General features: G+C 35.7%; 1 pseudogene across 1 annotated transcript in view; it reads right to left on the minus strand.

Annotated features, from left to right (window-relative positions):
• The window catches only part of LOC308610221 (ubiquitin-like modifier-activating enzyme 1), a 49,512-nt pseudogene extending 27,809 nt beyond the window's left edge, over positions 1 to 21,703 (minus strand). Inside the window, exon 1 of the transcript in view lies at positions 21,481 to 21,703. The product of the transcript in view is annotated as a ubiquitin-like modifier-activating enzyme 1 (transcript). The remainder of the gene's footprint in view (positions 1 to 21,480) is intronic.
• Between the last annotated feature and the right edge of the window lie 1,794 nt (positions 21,704 to 23,497).

Raw genomic sequence — 23,497 nt, forward strand, 5'->3', positions numbered from 1 at the left:
TCAAAAATTAACACAACATGAACAGAAATCACAACATGCCTAGAATTAAACAGAAAATAATCTCCAAGGCATTTGTCTCAGCAATGATTCTTTTGGGTATGATACCAAAAGTAGAAGGAACAAAAGGAAAATTCAACATGTGTGACAAAATCAAATTTAAAAGCTTCTGCACAAAAAGAAACTTGAACAGAGTGAAGAGGCATTGAACAGGAGGCATAAGAATTCTCCTATGGAATGGGAGAAAAGATTTGCCAACAACATGCCTGCTACGGGACTAATGTCCAAACATAAAAGGATTCAATTAAAAAAAAGCTGAATAATCTAATTAAAACGTGGGCTGAACACCTTAGCAGATATACTACCTTCATAGGAGACCTACAAATGACCAAGAGACACATGAACATTTGCTCAACATCTGTAATAGTAAGAGAAATGCAAAATAAAACCACAAAGGGATGTCAACTCACACATTTCCTAGTGGTTATTATGAAAAAGAAAAGACAGAAAAGTGTAGTCAAGCATGTAGAAAACTGGGAAAACTTACAGACTGTTGGTGGGAATATACCTTAGTACAACCACTACATAAAATAATTAGGATGTTCCTCAAAGTACTAAAAATAATACCACCATATAACCTAGCAATTCCATTTCTGAATATACATATTTGAAGGAAATGAAATCAGTTACTTTACTGAGATATTTGAACTCCCATGTTCACTGTATTAATATTTACCAAAATATGCAAGGCATAGACACTAACTGTTTATCAATGAATAAACGGATTAAGAACTGTATATATTACCACAATGGATATTATACAGCCATATAAAGAAAATCCTGCAATTTGTGACCACATGAAATCAACTTGTGGGCATTATGCTTAGTGAAACAATCAGAGACATAAAGACAAACTGTGTGGTCCCACTTATTTATTAAATCTAAATGGCAGAGGTCATCAAAACAGAGAGTTGATATGTATTTAATAGGTGTGGGTTTGGGAAAAATAAGGAGATGAGAGTCAAAGAGTACAAATGTCCTGGTATAAAATATGTAGATTCTTGGGATCTAAGTTACAGCATAGTGACTTAGTTACCAACACTTTATTGCATATTTCAAGGTTACTAGGAAAGTAGATCTTAAATGTTCTTACAGCACACACACAAAAATGGTAACTATGTGAGGTGATAGAAGTATTAACTAATATTATTATCACATTATTTCACAACATAGATGTAAGTCTAATCATCATGCTGTGTACCTTATAATTACCAAGGTTATATGTCAATTATATCTCAATAATGTTGGGAAAAATGTATTAAAGATAGGACCTAAATGTTTCAAAGCCTTTGAGTAAAGATAAGGAACAAACTTCTCAAGATTGGCCTTGGCAATAATTTCTTGACAATGACAGCAGGAGAGAAGGCAACAAAATCAAAAGTTAAGTGAAGTGAAATTGACCTGGAACATTCCTATATAATAAAGGAAACAATCAACAGAATTAACAGGCAATCTATAGAATAGTATAAAATATTTACAAACACGTACCTTAGAAGTGGCTAATATCCAACATACATAAGGAAAGTGCAAAACCTCAGTAGTGGGATATCACCTCATATCTGTTAGATTGGCTATTATCAAAAAAGAGAAGACAGCAGGCATGACAAAAGGGAACCACCTTACACTCTTGTTGGGAATGCTGTTTGGTGTAGCCACTCTAGAAAAGAGTTTGGAGGTTCCTCATAAAACCAAAAATTAGAACTACCAAATCATCCAGAACAAAATCTTTGGTTATTTATAAAATGGAAGGAAAAATGCCGACTCTAAAAAACACCTGAATACCATGTACACTGCACCATCATTCTCAAATGCCATACCAGGATAACTACACACTTAGCCTGAATAGATGGATAAAGGAAATGTGCCCCAGCAAGTTATTTTGTGTGGCAGGAAAAAAAAGTGGCACAATAAAAATATATTCAGGCATACTAGAAATAAAATGGTGCCTTTGTAACAAAATGGGTGCACCTTAAGGGCACTATGTTAAGTCAACATCTCTAATAGTAAGAGATGTTGAGAAGAAGTATGATGAAATAAGAAGTAAGAAGTACTTAAGAAGTAAATCAGACAAATAAAAACAAAAATGGTGTAATCTCACTTATAGGAAAAAAAATTAATCTTCGTTGCAGGTTTTTCTCCTTCATCACTTTAAATATATCCTGCCAGTCCCTTCTGCCTTGGAGAATTTAACAACTGTCCTTCACAATCTCTTCCAAAATATAGCAGAGGGAGGAACACTCCAAAACTAATTCTATGGTGCCACAATCACCCTGATACCAAAACCAGGCAAAGATATAATAAAAAAAAGGAAAACTACAGGCCAATATCACTGATGAATATAGATGCAAAAATCCTCAACAAAATGGTAGCAAACAGAAGCCAACAGCACATTAAAAGGATAATACACCATGATCAAGTGGAGTTTATTCCAAGAATACAAGGATTCTTCAATATATGCAAATCAATCAACGTGACACTTCATATTAACCAATTGAAGGAGAAAAACAATATGATCATCTCAATGGATGCAGGGAAACTTTCGAAAAAATTCAAACCCAATATATGATAAAAACCCTCCACATAGTAAGCATAGAGGGGAGTTTCCTCAACATAATAAAGGCCATATATGACAAACCCACAGCAAACATCATCCTCAATGGTGAAAAACTGAAAGTATTTTCATTAAGATCAGGAACAAGACAAAGTTGTCCACCCTCACAGCTCTTTCTCCACATAGATTTGGGAGTTTCAGACACAGCAATCAGAGAAGAAAAGGAAATAAAAGGAATCCAAATCAGAAATGAAGAAGTAAAGCTGTCACTCTTTGCAGATGACTTGATACTACACATAGAGTATGCTAAGGATGCTACCAGAAGATGAATAGAGCTAACCGATAAATTTGGTAAAGTAGCACAATACAAAATTAATGCACAGAAATCTCTGGGATTCCAATAGGTTAATGATGGAAAATCTGAAAGAGAAATTAAGGAAACACTCTCATTTACCATTGCAACAAATAGAATGGAAGGAAACATACCCAGGTAGACAAAAGACCTGTATGCAGAAACCTATAAGATGCTGATGAAAGAAATGAAGGAGGATACAAAGAGATGGAGATATATACCATGTTCTTGGGTTTGAAGAATCAACATAGTGAAAATGACTGTATGACATAACGCAATCTACACAGTCAATGCAATCCATATCAAAATACCAATGGCATTTTCGAGGGAACTAGAAGAAAAAAATTCACAGTGTGTATGGAAAAAAAAAAAAAAAAAACATGCCGAATAGCCAAAACAATCTTGAGAAAGAAAAACAGAGCTGGATGAATCGTGCTCCTGGACTTCAGACTATACTAAAAGCTACAGTAATCAAGACAGTATGGTACTGGCACAAAAACAGAAATATAGATCAATGGAGCACGGTAGAAAGCCCAGGGGTAAACCCACAGATATATGGTCACCTTATTTTTGATAAAGGAGGGAAGAATATACAATGGAGATAAGACATCCTCTTCAACAAGTGGTGCTGGGAAAACTGAAAGGCTACATGTACAAGAATGAAATTAGAACACTCCCTAACGCCATACACAAAAATAAACACAAAGCGATTAAAGGACTAAATGTAAGGTGAGACACTATCAAACACTTAGAGGAAAACATAGGCAGAACACTCTATGACATAAATAACAGCAAGATTCTTTTTGACCCACTTCCTAGAAAAATGGAAATAAAAACAAAATTAATGTAATGGGACATAGTGAAAAAAAATTTTTCACAGGAAAGGAAACTATAAACAACACGAAACGACAACCCTCAGAATGGGAGAAAATATTTGCAAATGAAGCAACTGAAATAGGATTAATCTGCAAAATTTACCAACAGCTCATGCAGCTGTAAACCAAAAAACACAAACCATCCAAAAATGGGCAGAAGACCTAAATAGACATTTCTCCAAAGATGATACCCAGATTGCAATAAAACACATGAAAGTTTGCTCAACCTTTCATGTTGAGCATGAATCATTATAGAAATATAAATCAAATCTACAATGAGGTATTACCTCACACTAGTCAGAGGAGCCGTCATCAAAAAATTAATATACTATACATTCTTGAGAGAGTGTAGGGAATAGGAAAGCCTCCAGCACTGTTAATGGGAATGAAAATTGTTGCAGTCACTATAGAGAACAGTATGGTGGTCATTAAGAAACTAAAACTAGAACTAATATATGACCCCACAATCCCACAACTGTGCATATACCCTGAGAAAACTATAATTCAAAAAGAGTCATGGACCACACAGTTCATTACAGGTGTAATTACAATAGCCAGGACAGGGAAAAAGCTAAGTGTCAATCGACACATGAATGAATAAAGAAGGTGTGGCATATATATACAATGGAATATTACTCAGAGATAAAGAGAAATTAAATTGAGCTATTTGCAGTTAGGTGGATAGACTTAGAGTCTATCATACTGTGTGAAGTCAGAAAGAGAAAAAGAAAAACACTTTGCTAACACATATATATGGAATCTAAAAAAAAGTTTCTGATGAAGGTAGGAGCAGCACAGGAAAAAAGATGCAGATGTAGAGAATCGACTTGAGAACATGGGGAGTGGAAAGCATAAGCTGGCACGAAGTGTGAGAGTGGTATGTACATATATACACTACGAAATGTAAAATAGATAGCTAGTGGAAAGCAGCTGCATAGCACAGGGAGATACGTTCAGTGCTTTGTGACCACCTAGCTTGGTGGGATAGGGAGGGTGGGAGGGAGATGCAAGAGGGAGTGGATATGGGAATATATGTATACGTATAGCTGATTCATTTTGTTATACAACAGAAACTAACACAACATTGTAAAACAATTAAATTACCATATAAATGATAAAAAAAACACAATATGTTGTCTACAAGAGCAATTTTAACTTTAAGGACACACATAAGCTGAAGGTGAGGGAATAGAAACTGATAGTCCAAACAGTTTCCAAACAAGAGCAGGACTGACTCTCCCAATCTCAGGTAATACAGACTTTCAGTCAAAATAGTTCAAAATTGATAAAGAAGGTCAGTATACAATGATAATAGATGAATTTATCAAAAGATTATAATAATTGTAAATATATATGTACTGAACGTTGCAGGATTAAACAAATATATAAATTACCCATCAACAGATCTGATAGGAGAAAACAACAGTAAAACTAATAATGGTAAGGGACTATATTGTCTCACTTTATACCTTAGGATATTGATAAAGACACTGAATGTACCCAATAAAATTATATAGAAGTTCCATCCAACAGAATCAGATTCCACATTATTCTTAAGTTCAGATAGAGCATTCCCTAGGATAGATGCTGTCGTGGAATATAAAGCAAGCGTTAACAAATTTAAGAAGATCAAAAGCACATTAAGCAACATTTTTGATCATAATGTTATGAAGATAGAAATCAATAACAATAGAGAAAGTGAAAAAAAACTAATATGTAGAATTATACAGCACACACTGGAAAAACCTATGGGTCAGGAAAGAACTCAAAAGGGAAACTTGAAACTACCTTCAGATAAACAAAAATTACAATATACCCAAACTTTGGGAACGTAGAAAAATCAGTCTAAAGAATGAATTATTTTTAGCAATCATAAATTCTTATATTAAGAGAAAGGAATGATTTAAATAAACAACTTAAACTTATGCCTGAAGGATTAGGAAAAATGATCAAATTAAGCACGAGGAATAAAAGGAAAAAGTAAGAAAGATTCAAATGGAAATGAATAAAATGAATATCAGATAATTAGGAGAAAATGAATCCAAGTGATGGCATTTGGAAAGGATAATAAAATTGACAAGCTTTAGGTAGACTAACAAAGAGCAAAAAAGAGCTTAATAAATAAAACTTTAACTGAAAGAGGAGAAATTGCAACTGACATCATAGCACACAAATCATTATAAAGGATGATAAAAAACCGGGTCACACAAATGGATAAATCTCCAAAAACTCCTATATAAAATGAAGCAAGACAATCATGAAGAAGCAAAAAAAACAAACAAACAAAAAATATCTTGATCATACAAATAATGACTTAGGAAATTGAAGCAGTATTCAAAACTCTCCCAACAAAGAGAAGCACAGGATCAGTTAGTTTCACTGGTGAATTCTACTGAACATTTAATGAAGATTTATTGCCCGTCCTTCCCAAACTCTCCCAAATCACTACAAAAGAGGAAACATTTCCAAACTCATTTTACATAACCAACATTTTCCTGAATAACAAAGCCAGATAAGGAAATAACAAGGGAAACACAAAACAAAAGAAAACAAAACAAACATACAAACAAACAAGCGAAAACCACAGAACATACAGGCTAATATCCTTTTATATATAGATGCAAAAATTCTCAACAAAATTCTAGCAAACCTAATTCAATAGCACAATAAAATGTTCAACGTGATAAGGTGGGATAATTCCTGGGGATGCAAGGGCAGTTAATGTTTTAAAATCAATAAATTTAATTTATGACACGAATAGCATGCAGAAGATATGTTTGAAAGAATTTTCTAAATTTTCTTGATTAAAGCTTTCAACTACCTGGGGAGAGAAGAAACATTTTAAATGTAATAAAGGTCATATATTATCAAGGTCCCAGCTAACATCATATTCATGGTGTAAAGCTGAAAATCTTTCCTCTAAGACAGGAACAAATAAAAAATGCCCACTCTCACCACCCCTATTCAACATAATACTAGACACACTAGTCAGAACCTTTAGGCAAGCAAAAGAAATAAAAGGGATCAAAAGTGGAATGGAAGAATTAGAAATGTCGCTGTTTGAAGATGACATATTACGTATGCAGGAAATCCTAAAGACTCCACCAAAAACCCCGTGAAACTGTTAGAACTAATATATGAATTCAGTAATGTTTTTGGATATGAAATAAAAATACAAAATTAGCTGCATTTCTATACACTAACTAGAAAATAGCTGACAGAAAAATAAAGAAAACACTTCCATTTACAGCAGCACCAAAAACAATAAAATCTTAGGAATACATTTAAGCAAGAAGACAAAAACATTTGTACACCTAAAAATATGATATTCACAAAAACTGAAGAAGAAACAAGTGAATAGAAACTTATCCCATGTTTCTGAATTGAAAGAATGTATACTGTTAAAATGTTCATGCTACCTCAAGCTGTCTATAGTTTCAATGGAATCCCAATCAACTTTTCAATGGCAATTTTCCTAGAATAGAATAAGAGTCCTAAAAATTGTACAAAACAAGAAAGGACCCTGAAAATAGACAAAGCAATTTTCAGCAAGATAAACAAAGCTGGATGAAACTCACTTCGTGGTTTCAAACCATAATACAAAGTTACAGAAATCAAAATAGTGTGAGACTAGCATAAAAACAGACAATAGACAAATAGAATAGGACTGAGAGCACAGAAATAAACTCAGCCATGTCCAGTCAACTAACATTTGACAAGGATGACAAGAATAAATAATGGAGTAAAAATAGGCTTTACAGTGAGTGGTGTTGGAAAAACTGGATATCCACATGGAAAACAATAAAATTGAACATGCATCTTAGACAATTCAAAAATTAACACAACATGAGCAGAAATCACAGAATCCCTAGAATTAAACAGAAAAAAAATCTCCAAGACATTTGTCTCAGCAATGATTCTTTTGGGTATGATACCAAAAGTAGAAGGAACTAAAAGAAAATTCAACATGTGTGACAACATTAAATTTAAAAGCCTCTGCACTAAAAGAAACTTGAACAGAGTGAAGAGGCACTGAACAGGAGACATAGGAATTGTCCTGTGAAATGGGAGAAAATATTTGCCAACAGCATGCAAGCTACAGGAGAATGTAGAAACATAAACACTCTCAGTTAAAAAAAAGCGAAAAATCTAATTAAAACGCGGACTGAAGATGTTAGCAGATATATTCCCCACACAGGAGACATACAAATGACCAAGCAACACATGAATATTGGCTCAATATCTGTAATAGTAAGAGAAATGCAAAATAAAACCACAATGAGATATCAACTCACACATTTCCTGGTGGTTTTTATGAAAAGGAAAAGAGAGAAAAGTGTAGTCAAACATGTAAAACACAGGGAACACTTACAGACTTTTGGTGGGAATGTATCTTAGTACAACCACTATGGAAAATGATACGGATGTTCCTCAAAATACTAAAAATAATACCACCATATAACCTAGCAATTCCATTTCTGAATACACATATTTGAAGGAAATGAAATCAGTTAACTTACAGAGATATTTGCACTCCCATGTTCACTGTATAAATATTTATCTAAAATGTGCAAGGCATTGTCACTAACTGTTTATCAATGATAAAAAGGCTTAAGAAATGTATATGTTACCACAATGGGTATTATACAGTCATATAAAGAAATTCCCGCAATTTGTGACCATATGAAATCAACTTGCAGGCATTATGCTTAGTGAAACAATCAGACATTAAGACAAACTGTGTGGTCCCACTTATTTATGAAATCTAAATGGTGAGTTCATCACAAAGAGAGTTTATACATATTTAATAGGTGTGAGGTGGGGAGAAACAGGGAGATGATTGTCAAAGAGCACAAATTTCCTGTTATAAAATGTGTAAATTCTTGGGATATAAATTAAAGGATAATGACTTAGTTACCAATACTTTATTGCATGTTTAAAAGTTACTGGGGGGCTTCCCTGGTGGCGCCGTGGTTGAGAGTCCGCCTGCCGATGCAGGGGACACGGGTTCGTGCCCCTATCCCGGAAGATCCCACATGCCGCGGAGCGGCTGGGCCCGCGAGCCATGGCCGCGGAGCCTGTGTGTCCGGAGCCTGTGCTCCGCAACGGGAGAGGCCACAGCAGTGAGAGGCCCGCGTACTGCAAAAAAAAAAAAAAAAAAAAAAAAAAAAAAAAAAAAAAAAAAAAGTTACTGGGAATGTATATCTTCAGTTTTCTTACAGCACACACACACAATTGGTAACTATGTGAGGTGATAGAAGTATTAACTAACATTATTATTATATTATTTCACAGCATAGATGTAAGTCTCATCATCATGCTGTGTACCATAAAACTACCAACGTTATATGTCAATTATATCTCAAAAGTGTAGGGGAAATTGCTTTAAAGATAAGACCAAAAAGTTTCAAATCCATTGAGAAAAGATAAGGAACAAACTTCTCGAGATTGGCCTTGGCAATAATTCCTTGGCTATGACAGCAGTAGAGCAGGCAACAAAACCAAAGTTAAGTGAATTGAAATTGAACTGAAACATTCCTATATAATAAAGGAAACAATCAATAGAATTAAGAGGCAATCTACAGAATAGCATACAATATTAGAAACAAGTACCTGATAAGTGGTTAATGACGAACATATATTAGGAAAGTGCTAAACCTCTGTAGTGGATTATCACCTCATATCTATTAGATTGTCTAATATCGAAGAAGAGAAGATAGCGGGCATGACAAAAGGGAACGCTCCTACATTCTTGTTAGGAATGCTGAATGGTATAGCCGCTCTAGAAACCAGTTTGAAGATTCCTCAAAAAGCTAAAAATTAGAACTACTTAATCATCCAGAAAAATACTCTTTGGGTGTTTTTATAAAGGAAAGAAACACACAAAATCATAAAGACACCTGCATCCCATGTACACTGCACCATCATTCTCAAATGCCATAACAGGAAACAACAAACTTAGGCTAAATAGATGGGTAAAGAAAATGTGGCACAGAAAAGTATTTTGTGTGGCCGGAAAAAAATGTGTCACAATAAAAATATATTCAGGCATAGTAGAAGGAAAAATGCTGCCTTTTGTAACAAAATGGCTGCACCTTGAGAGCACTATGTTAAATCAACATCTCTAATAGTAAGAGATTTTGAGAAGAAGTACGACGAAGAAAGAAGCACTTAAGAAGTAAGTCAGACATATAAAAACACACATGGTGTGATCTCACATATTTAAAAAAAATATCTTCTTTGAAGGTTTTTCTCCTTCGGCACTTAAGATGTCCTGCCAGTCCTTCCTGGCTTGGAGTGTTTAACACCTGTCTTTCTAAACTCTTCCAAAATGTAGCAGAGGGAGGAAAAATCGAAAACTAATTCTATGGAGACACCATCACTAATACCAAAAGCAGACAAAATATCAAAAAAATAAATGAATAAATAAAACTGAAGGCCAATATTACTGATGAATATAGATACAAAAATTCTCAACAAAATAGTAGCAAACAGAATCCAACAGCACATTAAAAGGAAAATACACCATGATCAAGTGGGATTTATTCCAGGAATACAAGGATTCTCCAATATATGCAAAGCAACCAATGTCATACACCATATTAACAAATTGAAGTAGAAAACACATATGATCATCTCAATAGATGCAGAGAAAGCTTTCGAAAAAAATCAACACCAGTTTATGATAAAAACCCTCCACATAGTAGGCATAGAGGGAAGATTCCTGAACATAATAAAGGACTTATATGACAAATCCACAGCAAACATCGTCCAGAATGGTGAACAACTGAAAGTATTTTCACTAAGATCAGGAACAAGGCAAGGTTGCCCACCCTCTCAACTCTTATTCAACATAGTTTAGGATGTCTCAGCCACAGCAATCCGAGAAGACAAGGAAATAAAAGGAATCCAAATTGGAAAAGAAGAATTAAAGTTGTCACTCTTTGCAGATGACCTGATACTACACAGAGAGAATCCTAAAGATGTTACCAGAAAATGCCTAGCGCTAATCAATGATTTTGGGAAAGTAGCAGGATACAAATTTAATGCACAGAAATCTCTGGGATTCCTATAGGCTAATGATGAAAAATCTGAAAGAGAAATTAAGGAAACACTCTCATTTACCATTGCAACAAATAGAATAGGAACGAATATACCAAGGTAGACAGAAGACCTGTATGCAGAAACCTATAAGACGCTGATGAAGGAAATGAAAGAGGATACAAAGAGATGGAGAGATATATTATGTTCTTGGGTTGTAGGAATCAACATAGTGAAAATAACTATATGACCTAACACAATCTACAGAGTCAATGCAATCATTATCAAATTACCAATGGCATATTCCAGGGAACTAGGAGAAAAAATTACACAGTGTGTATGGAAACAAAAAAAGACACTGAATACCAAAAGAACTCTTGAGAAAGAAAAACACAGCTGGATGAATCAGGCACCAGGTCTTCAGACTATACTACAAATATACAATAATCAAGATAGTATGATACTGGCACAAAAAACGAAATATAGATCAACGGAACAGGATAGAAAGCCCAGAGGTAAACCCATGCACATATGGTCACCTACTTTTTGATAAAGGTGGCAAGAATATACAATGGAGATAAGACATCCTATTCAACAAGTTGTGCTGGGAAAACTGAAGAGCTACATGTACAAGAATGAAATCAGAACACTCCCTAACACCATACACAAAAATAAACACAAATGGATTAGAGTCCTAAAAGTAAGTTTCCACACTATCATACACTTAGAGGAACACATAGGCAGAACACTCTATGACATAAATCACAGCAAGATTCTTTTTGACCCACTTCCTAAAGAAATGGAAATAAAAACAAAATTAAACAAATGGGAACTAATGAAACTTAAAACATTTTTCACAACAAAGGGAACCACAAACAAGACCAAATGACAACCCTCAGAATCAGAAAATATTTGCAAATGAAGCAACTGACAAACGATTAATCTTCAAAATTTACCAGCAGCTCATGCAGCTCTAAACCAAAAAATACAAACAACAATCCAAAAGTGGGCAGAAGACCTAAATAGACATTTCTCCAAAGATGATACACAGATTGCAATAAAACACATAGAAGGTTGCTCAATATCATGAATCATTAAAGAAATATAAATCAAACTACAATGAGGTGTCACCTCACACTAGTCAGAATAGCCATCAACTTCAAAATTCTACAAACTCTAAATTCTGGAGTGGTGTATGGAAAACAGTACCCTCTGGCACTGTTAGTGGGAATGTAAATTGTTACAGCCACTATGGTGAACAATATGGAGGTCATTAAGAACCTAAAACTTGAACTAATATATGACCCCGCAATCCCGCTTCTTTGTATATACCCTGAGAAAAGCATAATTCCAAAAGGGTCATGGACCACAAAGTTCATTACAGGTGTAATTACAATAGCCAGGACAGGTAAACACCTAAGTATCAATTGACAGAAGAATGGATAAAGAAGGTGTGTCATATATATACAATGGAATATCACTGAGCCATAAATAGAAATAAAAATTGAGCTATTTGCAGTTAGGTGGATAGACTTAGAGTCTGTCATACTGTGTGAAATGAGTCAGAAAGAAACAAAAGACAAACTTTTTGCTAATATATATATATATATATATGGAATTAAAAAAACATTCTGATGAATGTAGGTGTAGGACAGCAATAAAGATGTTGATATAGAGAATTGACTTGAGAATATAGTGAGTGGAAAGGGTAAGCTGGCATGAAGTTAGAGAGTCATCTGTACATATATACACTACGAAATGTAAAATAGATAGCTAGTGGAAAGCAGCTTCATAGCATAGGGAGATACGTTCAGTGCTTTGTGACCACCTAGCTTGGTGGGATAGGGAGGGTGGGAGGGAGATGCAAGAGGGAGTGGATATGGGAATATACCTATAGCTGATTCACTTTACTATACAGCAGAAACTAACACAACAGTGTAAAACAATTATATTGCCATATAAATGATAAAAAAAACCAATATGCTCTCTAAAAGAACCATTTTATCATTAAGGACACACATAAGCTGAAGGTGAGGGAATAGAAATTGATAGTCCAAACAGTTTCCAAACAAGTGCAGGACTTGATCTCCCAATCTCAGGTAATACAGACTTTCAGTCAAAGTAGGTCACAAGTGATAAATAAGGTTAGTATACAATGATAATGGATCAATTTATCAAGAGAAAATAATAATTGTAAATATATATGTACTGAACGTTGCGGGATTAAACATATATTTAAATCAACCATTAAGAGATCTGATAGAGGGCTTCCCTGGTGGCGCAGTGCTTGAGAGTCCACCTGCCGTGCAGTGGGCATGCCTTCATGCCCCGGTCTGGGAAGAACCCACATGGTGGAGCGGCTGGGCCCGTGAGCCATGGCCGCTGAGCCTGCACGTCCGGAGCCTGTGCTCTGCAGCGGGAGATGCCACAACAGTGAGAGACCCGTATACCCACAGCCCCCCACAAAAAAAAAAAAAAAAAAAAAAAAAAAAAGATCTGAGAGGATAAATCAACAATAAAACAAATAATAGTAAGTGACTGTATTATCCCACTTTCTACCTTAGAAAATTAATAAAGAAACAGAATGTACCTAATAAACTTATAGAAAACTTCCATTCAACAGTACCAAAATTCATATTCTGCTTAAGTGCTGAAGGAGCATTTCCCAGAATGGACACTGTCTTGAAACATAAAGCAAGCGTTAACAAATTTAAGAAGATCAGAGTCACATTAAGCATCTTTTTTGATCATAATGTTATGAAGCTAGAAATCAATAACAAGAGAAAAAGAAAAATCCCTTATATGTAAACTTATACAACACACACTGGAAATATATATGGGTCAAGGAAGAAGTCAAAAGGGAAATCTGAAACTACCTTCACATAAACGAAATTGACAACATAACAAAACGTTTGGAATATAGAAAAATCAGTCAATGGATGAATTAATTTTAGCAATCATAGATTCTTCTAAAAGAGAAAAGAATAATCTAAAATAAACCACTTGTGCATATACATGAAGGACTGGGAAAAATGAACAAATTAAGCACCAGGAATAAAAGGAAAAAAATAAGAAAGATTCAAATGGAAATGAATAAAACAAATATCAGATAATTAGGAAAAACTGAATCCAAGTGTGGGAATTTGGAAAGGATCATAAAATTGACAAGATTTAGCAAGACTAACGAAGAGAAAAAAAGTGCTTAATATATAAAACTTTAACTGAAAGAGGAGAAATTGCAGCTGACACCATAGCATACAAATAGTTATAAAGAATGCTAAAAAACTGGGTTACACAAATGGATAAATCTCCAAAAACTCCTATATAAAACATAGCAAGACAATCATGAAGAAGCAAAAAACAAACAAACAAAAAATATCTTGATCATACAAATAATGACTTAGGAAATTGAAGCACTATTCAAAACTCTCCCAACAAAGAGAAGCCCAGGATCAGTTAGTTTCACTGGTGAATTCTACTGAACATTTAATGAAGATTTATTGCCAGTCCTTCCCAAACTCTCCCAAATAACTACAAAAGAGGAAACATTTCCAAACTCATTTTATAAAACCAGGATTTTCTTGATTAACAAAGCCACATAAGGAAATAGAAGGGAACACAAAACAAAACAAAACAAAACAAAAAGCACAGAACTTACAAGCTAATATCCTTGTACATATAGATGCAAAAATTCTCAACAAAATTCTAGCAAACCAAATTCTAAAACACACTAAAATGTTCAACATGCTAAGGTGAAATAATTCCTGGTGATGCAAGGGCAGTTAACATTTTTAAATCAAAAATTTTAATTTGGGCTTCCCTGGTGGCGCAGTGGTTGAGAGTCCGCCTGCCGATGCAGGGGACGCGGGTTCGTGCCCCGGTCTGGGAAGATCCCACATGCCGCAGAGCGGCTAGGCCCGTGAGCCATGGCTGCTGAGCCTGCGCATCCGGAGCCTGTGCTCTGCAAGGGGAGAGGCCGCGACAGTGAGAGGCCCGCCTACCGCAAAAAAAAAAAAAAAAAAAAAAAAAAAAAAAAAAAAAATTTAATTTACGACACGAATAGCATGCAGAAGAAATGTTTGAAAGAATTTTCTAAATTTTCTTGATTAAAGCTTTCAACTACCTGGGGAGAGAAGAAACATTTTAAATGTAATAAAGATCATATATTATCAAGCCCACAGCTAACATCATATTCAAGATGAAAAGCGGAAAACTTTTCCTCTAAGACAGGAACAAATAAAAAATGCTCACTATCACCACTTCTCTTCAACATAATAGTAGAATCCCTAGCCAGAACCATTAGGCACGGAAAAGAAATGAAAGGGATCCAAAGTGGAAAGGAAGAATTCAAAATGTCTCTGTTTGAAGATGACATATTCTGTATGCAGGAAATCCTAAAGACTCCACCAAAACCCCATGAAACTGTTAGAACTAATACATGAAATCAGTAATTTTGTTGGATTTGAAATAAGAATACAAAATTAGTTGCATTTCTATACCCTAACAAGAACATACCTGACAGAAAAAAAAAAAAAAAAAGAACACTTCCATTTACCACAGCACCTAAAACAATAAAATGTTAGGAATACATTTAAGCAAGGAGACAAAACCATCTGTACACCTAAAAATATAATATTTACAAAAACTGAAGAAGATATATGTAAATAGAAAAGTATCCCATATTTCTAAATTGAAAGAATGAATACTGTTAAAATGTTCACGCTACCTCAAGCTATCTATAGTTTCAATGGAATCCCAATCAACATTTCAATGGCAATTTTCCCAGAAATAGAATAATAATCCTAAAAATTGTACGAAACAACAAAGGACACTGAAAATAGACAAGGCAATTTTCAGCAAAATAAACAAAGCTGGGTGCAACTCACTTTCTGGTTTCAAACTATTATACAAAGTTACGGTAACCAAAATAATGTGAAATTAGAATAAAAACAGACAAAATACCAATAGAATAGGACTGAGAGCCCAGAAATAAACTCAGCCATGTCCAGTCAACTAATACATGACAAAGAAGACAAGAATAAACAATGGAGTAAAAATAGACTTTACACTAAGTAGTGTTGGAAAAGCTGGATATCCACATGGAAAAGAATAAAATTGAACACCCATCTTAGATGACTCAAAAATTAACACAACGTGAACAGAAATCACAAAATCCTTAGAATTAAACAGAAAAAAATCTCCAAGGCATTTGTGTCAGCAATGATTCTTTTGTATATGATACCAAAAGTAGAAGGAACAAAAATAAAATTCAACATGTGTGAAAACATCAAATTTAAAAGCCTCTGCACAAAAAGAAACTTGAACAGAGTGAAGAGGCAATGGAACAGGAGGCATAGGAATTCTCCTATGGAATGGGAGAAAATATTTTCCAACAACATGCCAGCTACAGGACTAATGTTGAAACATAAAAAAGACTTAGTTTTTTTTAGAAAAGTTGAATAATCTAATTAAAAGGTGGGCTGAAGATCTTAGCAGATATATTCCCCCCATAGGAGACGTACAAATGACCAACTGACACATGAACATTTGCTCAACCTCTTTAATAGTAAGAGAAATGCAAAATAAAACCACAATGAGATAGCAACTCACGCATTTCATAGTGGTTATTATGAAAAAGAAAAGACATAAAAGTGTAGTCAAGCATGTAGAAAACAGGGAACACTTACAGACTTTTGGTGGTAATGTAACTTAGTACAACCACTATGGAAAATAATATGGATGTTCCTCAAAATTCTAAAAATAATACCACCATATAACCTAGCAATTCCATTTCTGAATATACATAATTGAAAGAAATGAAATCAGTTAACTTACAGAGATATTTGCACTCCCATGTTCACTGTGTAAATATTTATCTAAAATATGCCAGGCATAGTCACTAACCGTTTATCAATGATTAAATGGATTAAGAAATGTATATATTATGACAGTGGATATTATACAGTCATATAATGAAATTCCTGCAATTTGTGACCACATATAATCAACTTGCAGGCATTATTCTTAGTGAAACAATCAGAGACATAAAGACAAACTGTGTGATCCCACTTATTTATGAAATCTAAATGTCTGAGGTCTTCAAAAAAAAGAGTGTATATGTATTTAATAGGTGTGAGGTTCGGAGAAATAGGGAGATGATAGTCAAAGAGCATAAATTTCATGTTATAAAATGTGTAACTTCTTGGGATCTAAATTACAGGATAGTGAGTTAGTTACCAATACGTTATTGCATGTTTAAAAGTTACTGGGAAAGTAGATCTTAAATGTTCTTACAGCACACACACAAATTTGGTAACCATGTGAGGTGATAGAAGTATTAACTAACATTATTATCACATTATTTCACAGCATAGATGTACATCTAACCATCATGCTGTGTACCTTAAAACTGCCAACGTTATATGTCAATTGTATCTCAGAAATGTTGGGGAAATTGCTTTAAAGATAAGACCAAAATGTTTCAAATCCATTGAGAAAAGATAAGGAACAAACTTCTCAAGATTGGCCTTGGCAATAATTTCTTGGCTATGACAGCAGTAGAGCAGGCAACAAAATCAAAAGTTAAGTGAAGTGAAATTGAACTGAAACATTCCTATATAATAAAGGAAACAATCAACAGAATTAACAGGCAATCTACAGAATTGCAGAAAATATTAGAAACACATACGAGATAAGCAGCTAATAACAAACATACATTAGGAAAGTGCAAAACCTCTGTAGTGGAATATCACCTCATATCTATTAGATTGTCTATTATAAAAAAAAAAGAGACGATAGCAGGCATGACAAAAGAGAACCCTCCTACATTCTTGTTGGGAATGCTGATTGGTGTAGCTGCTCTAGAAAACAGTTGGAAGATTCCTCAAAAAGCTAAAAAAGTAGAACTACTAAATCATCCAGAAAAAATCTTTGGATATTTTTATAGAGGAAGGAAAATCACCGAGTCATAAAGATACCTGCATCCCATGTACACTGCACCATCATTCTCAAATGCCATAACAGGAAAACAACACACTTAGGCGGAATAGATGGAAAAAGAAAATGTGGCACAGAAAAGTATTTTGTGTGGCAGGAAAAAAATGTGTCACAATAAAAATATATTCAGGCATAGTAGAAGGAAAATGCTGCCTTTTGTAACAAAATGGGTGCACCTTGAGGGCACTATGTTAAGTCAACATCTCTAATAGTAAGAGATGTTGAGCAGAAGTACGACGAAGTGAGAAGTACTTAAGAAGTAAGTCAGGCATATAAAAACAAACATGGTGTGATCTCACATATTCAAAAAAAATTAATCTTAGTTGCAGGTTTTTCTCCTTCATCACTTAAGATGTCCTGCCAGTCCTTTCTGGCTTAAAGAGTTTAACATCTGTCTTTCTCAAACTCTTCCAAAATATGGCAGAGGGAGGAAAAGTCCAAAACTAATTCCATGGAGACATCATCACTGATACCACAACCAGACAAAGATATCACAAAAAAAGAAAACTGCAGGTCAATATCACTGATGAATATAGATGCAAAAATCCTCAACAAAATAGTAGCAAACAGAAGCCAACAGCACATTAAAAGGAAAATACACCATGATCAAGTGGGGTTTATTGCAGGAATAAAAGGATTCTTCAATATATGCAAATCAATCAATGTGATACACCATATTAAAAAATTGAAAGAGAAAACACATGTGATCATCTCAATAGAAGCAGAGAAAGCTTTTGAAAAAATTCAACACCAGGTTATGATAAAAACCCTCCACACAGTAGACATCGAAGGAAGATTCCACAACATAATAAAGGCCCTATATTGCCAGAGTCCAGCTCTAGTGAGTCTCGGGATACCCGAGGGATGGATAGCGTCGGCAAAGGAAATAATTCTATTACACTTCTTAAAGTATCAGCATTGCATATTTCTCTTTCTCATGTCTTTATTCTTCATTCTTCCTCTATTGTTTACAATCACAGGTTTATATATCGTAGTTGATTACATTACCAGGTACGTGGCCAAACAATCTTAGCACAATCAAACCTGAAAATATTCTATAAAGATTTTTTAAAACAAACATCCCCTAGTTTCTAGATGTCCTATTAAAATATTTCCCCAAGTTCCCATTAATCACAGGTTGTTTCTTAGTAACCAAGCCAAGCAGTTCTATGATTATTTCAATTGTAAAATTTGGAGCTACTTGTTCCTATTTTTCTTCTTGCATGTGCATCCTTTTACAATGGTTCCAGGAAAATATTTACAATGTACCTGCATGCTCTTTCTCGTTGTTTCCTTCAACTGAGACAGCGTTTTCTCCCTATCCGGGCAACGAATTCTGCTCTAGTCATTTGTTTTTCTATAATTAATTTTCCTTTATAATAGAACCATAAATTTCCTATGTCATCATCAGGAACTCCAGCCCATGGCCATAACTCCATACTAGAGGGTGTTTTTCACAAAAACATCCCCTTAGCTCCAGGCTCTTAATTCTTTACCATTTACACAGGGCTTTAGTGGGTACTTCCCATCCTATGATAGTTTCAGGAGGGGGAGTCCTAGAGGAATTTTTTTTCACCTGGAGCAACATCCCCCCAAAATTGCCCCTGTATGTAAAGTGATTATCATAAAACATAACAACGGAGCTGTAGTCCACCTTACTGACACGGCACTGCCTTGCAGTGCCTTCCGTTGCTCATGACTTTGTCATGGTGCAATGCCTCCAGGATGGCTTCCGACATCACCCCCTTTTTTATTTTTTAAAAGTGCAGTATGTAGCTCCACGGAAAGTTGTTTGATGCTTTTAATAATTATTCTAATGATGACTGGAAGTAAAAATATCAGAATTAGTACAACAACTGCCATGATTCCTCCATTAATGAGCATTGAGAATAAGGTTTTATGTGACACAAATGACTTAATACTTTCAAAAAATTTCTGAGCAGACTCTGCCGGAGATAAACCTAAGTTTGTATTTCCTATGTCATGAATCTCTTGATGTAATTTAGTAGGGTCTAAACTAGCATCTGTTTGGTTCCAAACTCCCATAATATGAGTACGAATTTATTCCCAAGAATATAATGATTCATTCACTTTTAGAGGAGTAACACAAATCCATCTATATTTTTTATGACACCTCAAAGCTAATCTTACTTTGAGCGCTGTTAATTCATGCCCTATGTGTAAAATTGCTTCTTCTAAGGCATCCACCTTTGCTTCTAACTTTCTGTCTAAAACTTCCTGAGTAGCCAAAGCTAAAGATACATTTTTTGAAAGCTCATTTACATGTTGAGCTGTATGTACATGTTGAGCTAAGGAACTTATTGAAAGAGAAAGTGATGCTATTACAGCTATAAATGTAGATATTGCTAGAATTAAAGCTGCAACAAGTCTCTTTGAATGTAATAAAAGTTCAGTTTCATGCAGAACTTGTAAGCCATAATCATCATACGAGGCAGAGGATAATTTTACAGGCAACATAATGTATGGCGGTCGTTTAAGAATCATTAAAACTTGTACATTCATAGAGGGATTTATACAACTTGTCGAAATACAATCATAGCAATGTGTCCAAAAAGTAGAATCAGAAGTATTATAATAAATATTTAGATCCACATATTTTGGGGCTACCAAGTATACATAAGGTGCTGACACACAAGCCTGCATAGAATAAATGCCCATATTTTTAGGTCTATGAAGAATAACTGGTGGTGGTGCAGCAATAGCTTTCCAAAGCTGGGTCTGTGCATAATACATACTCTCTTGAGCCATAGTTAGTATAGGAGGCACACATCCTCCAGTGTGCCATCTATTAACAAGCATAGAAGCAGGAATGAGTGTATTATTCCAATCATAATGTGCATGATGTTGTAAATAAGATCTCTAATCCTTACATGGATCAGGATTACTCCAATCATGCACATTTTTGTGGTATCCTCTATGGGAATATCAATTCTTGAAGAATATATACAATAATTCCATGTAGGAAATCTGGTATTGGTATCTACAGCGTCCCAGTTACTATCCAATTGGTCTTCCGGAGATTGTAATATAGATGATTGTACTTCTGTATGGATACCATAAGGAGGATTACAAGGAAGAAATTTTAAAGATGAGAGGAAGGTTGATTATAAGTTGGATCTTCTCCAGGTGCTAGGTAAATCAAAGACCAAAGAAGTCTCTTATTAGATTGACTCAAAGGAGAAGCAGTAAGCTGTCCTTTAAGAAAAACCGGTATACATCCATCCTTACGAGAGGCTACAGAGTTATTAATTGATGGAAATATAAAACATATAGTATGGAACCCTGATTTTCCATGAAATGTAAAATTATTATTTGTTTTAAATTTATTATATGGATAGGAGCTTATGGCTCCTCCCATTAACCTGGGCATAGTAGTAGACACTGGTATACCCTCATTATCCCAGGCTACAGTTTGTAAAATCAGTGGATCAGGGAGATATGTCCAATAAGATTTATCCAAAGCATTTCCCCTAGTTACCTGGCAGGCCAATATAGCAAGCATAGCAACAAAAAGATTTCCAGGTGTTAAGGTAGCTCCCTGGTCTGTTACCACTTTATCGGCGTCATCAGCAAGCGTTTAATCTGACCCCACGTTGGTGGATTCGAAGTTCTTGTAGAGATGGCTTGTGTCTTGCGAGGTCTTGGGTGCGGACGCGGAAGACAAAGAATTGGTCTCTCTCCAATGGTGAGCTTTTGTATCTGCTGCAGCAGCGGTTCTTTAGCTGATGGTGATTCATTAGCTGACGTCTCCGGCTGTGGTGCCTTGTGCCTGACTGGGAAGTGGTAAGGCGGGGTCGGAGGGCCCGACATGTCTGATGAGACGGTCAGGCACCCACAACGGCGAGTCAGCGTCCTGTGGAAATACACAAGCATACCCTCAGCCGCTGGTTAGAAAATATCAGGTCCTTTCCATTGACGAGTGAGCAGATCCTTCCATTTCACCCTATGTTTAGGTTTATTAATATCGGGATTCCAATGCCTCATCATGGCAGTATTACCTTGTGAATCAGTATTCAAATTATTTAATACAAATAGTGTGTGTTGAAGGTGTGATGTGGAGAAGTGTATTTGAATTCCCCTTGCTGTAAATTTGTAATTTGAACTTTTAAAGTATGATGGGCTCTTTCCACTATTGCATGACCCTGAGGATTATAGGGGATTCCCATAGAATGGGAAATATTAAATTTTTCACAAAAGTCTTTAAAAGCCTTAGAAATGTAGGCAGGAGCGTTATCAGTTTTTAGAGCTTTTGGAATGCCTAGAAAGGCAAAACAGAAAAATACGTGTTGCATAACATCCTTAAAAGCTTTCCCGGTTCTTGCTGAGGCAAGAATTACATGAGAATAGGTATCCACAGAACCATGTACATAAGATAGCTTTCCAAAAGTTGGCACATGAATTACATCCATTTGCCATAACATATTAGGTAATAATCCTCTAGGGTTGACCCCCATGGGCAAACTGGATGAATAAGTTGGACAATGTGGACAATTTTTAATTATAGATCTGGCTGTCTCCCGGGGCAGTTGAAATTGATATCACAGAGCTACGGAATTTTGATGATGCAAATTATGTGAAGCTTGTGCCTCCTCAATACAAGGGAAAGCGACAATTCGTGTCAAAAGGTCAGCTTGGCGATTACCTTCACATATGATTCCAGGCAAGTTAGAATGTGACCTTACATGACCGACATAATAAGGTAAAGAACGTGCCCAAACTTGTTTTTGTAAAGAAGCTCACAGTGATAGTGCCAATGGTGGCGGTGCCCACGGTGACACTGCCCACGGTGACAATGCCCATGATGACAGTGCACATGGAGACAGTGCCCACGGTGCCATTGCCTATGGTAACAGTGCTCACAGTGACAGTACCCATGGTAACAGTGACCACGGTGAGAGTGCTCATGTTGATAATGTCCATGGTGAGAGGTCTCACTGGGACAGTCCGCATTGTGCCAGTACCCATAGTGACAGTGCTCATGGTGACAGTGCCCATGGTGACAGTGACCATGGTGAGAGCGCTCGCGGTGGTAGTGCTCACAGTAATAGTGCTCATGGTGACAGGGCCGATGGTGACAGTGCTCACAGTGACAGTGCCCATGGTGATAGTGCCCATGGTGAGAGTCCGCCCATTGATAGTGCCCATGGTGGCAGTTCCCATTGTGAAAGTGCTCATGATGACATTTCCCATGTTGGTAGTTCCCATGGTGACAGTGCTCATGGTGATAGTGACCATGGTAACAGTGTACATGGTGGCTGTGCCTTTGGTGACAGTGCCCATGGTGATATTGCTCATGGTGACACTGCTTATGGTGATAGTTCTTATGGTAATATTGTGTATGGTGAAACTTGACACAGTGACAGTGCTTATGGTGACAGTGTTCACAGCGATAGTGCCGATGGTGAAAGTGCCCATGCTGACAGTGCCCATAGTCACAATTCTCACGGTATAGTGCTCATGGTGACAATACCAGGGTGACAGAGCTCATGGTAAAAGTGCTCATGGTGGCAGTGCCCATGGTGACAGTACCTAAGGTGACAATTCCCATGGTGAGAGTGATCATGGTGAGAGTGCTCATGGTGACAATACACAGGGTGTCCTGCC

Source organism: Mesoplodon bidens (genome assembly GCF_964165515.1).
Source record: "Mesoplodon bidens genome assembly, contig: HAP1_SCAFFOLD_97, whole genome shotgun sequence".
In the NCBI taxonomy this organism is placed as follows: domain Eukaryota; kingdom Metazoa; phylum Chordata; class Mammalia; order Artiodactyla; family Ziphiidae; genus Mesoplodon; species Mesoplodon bidens.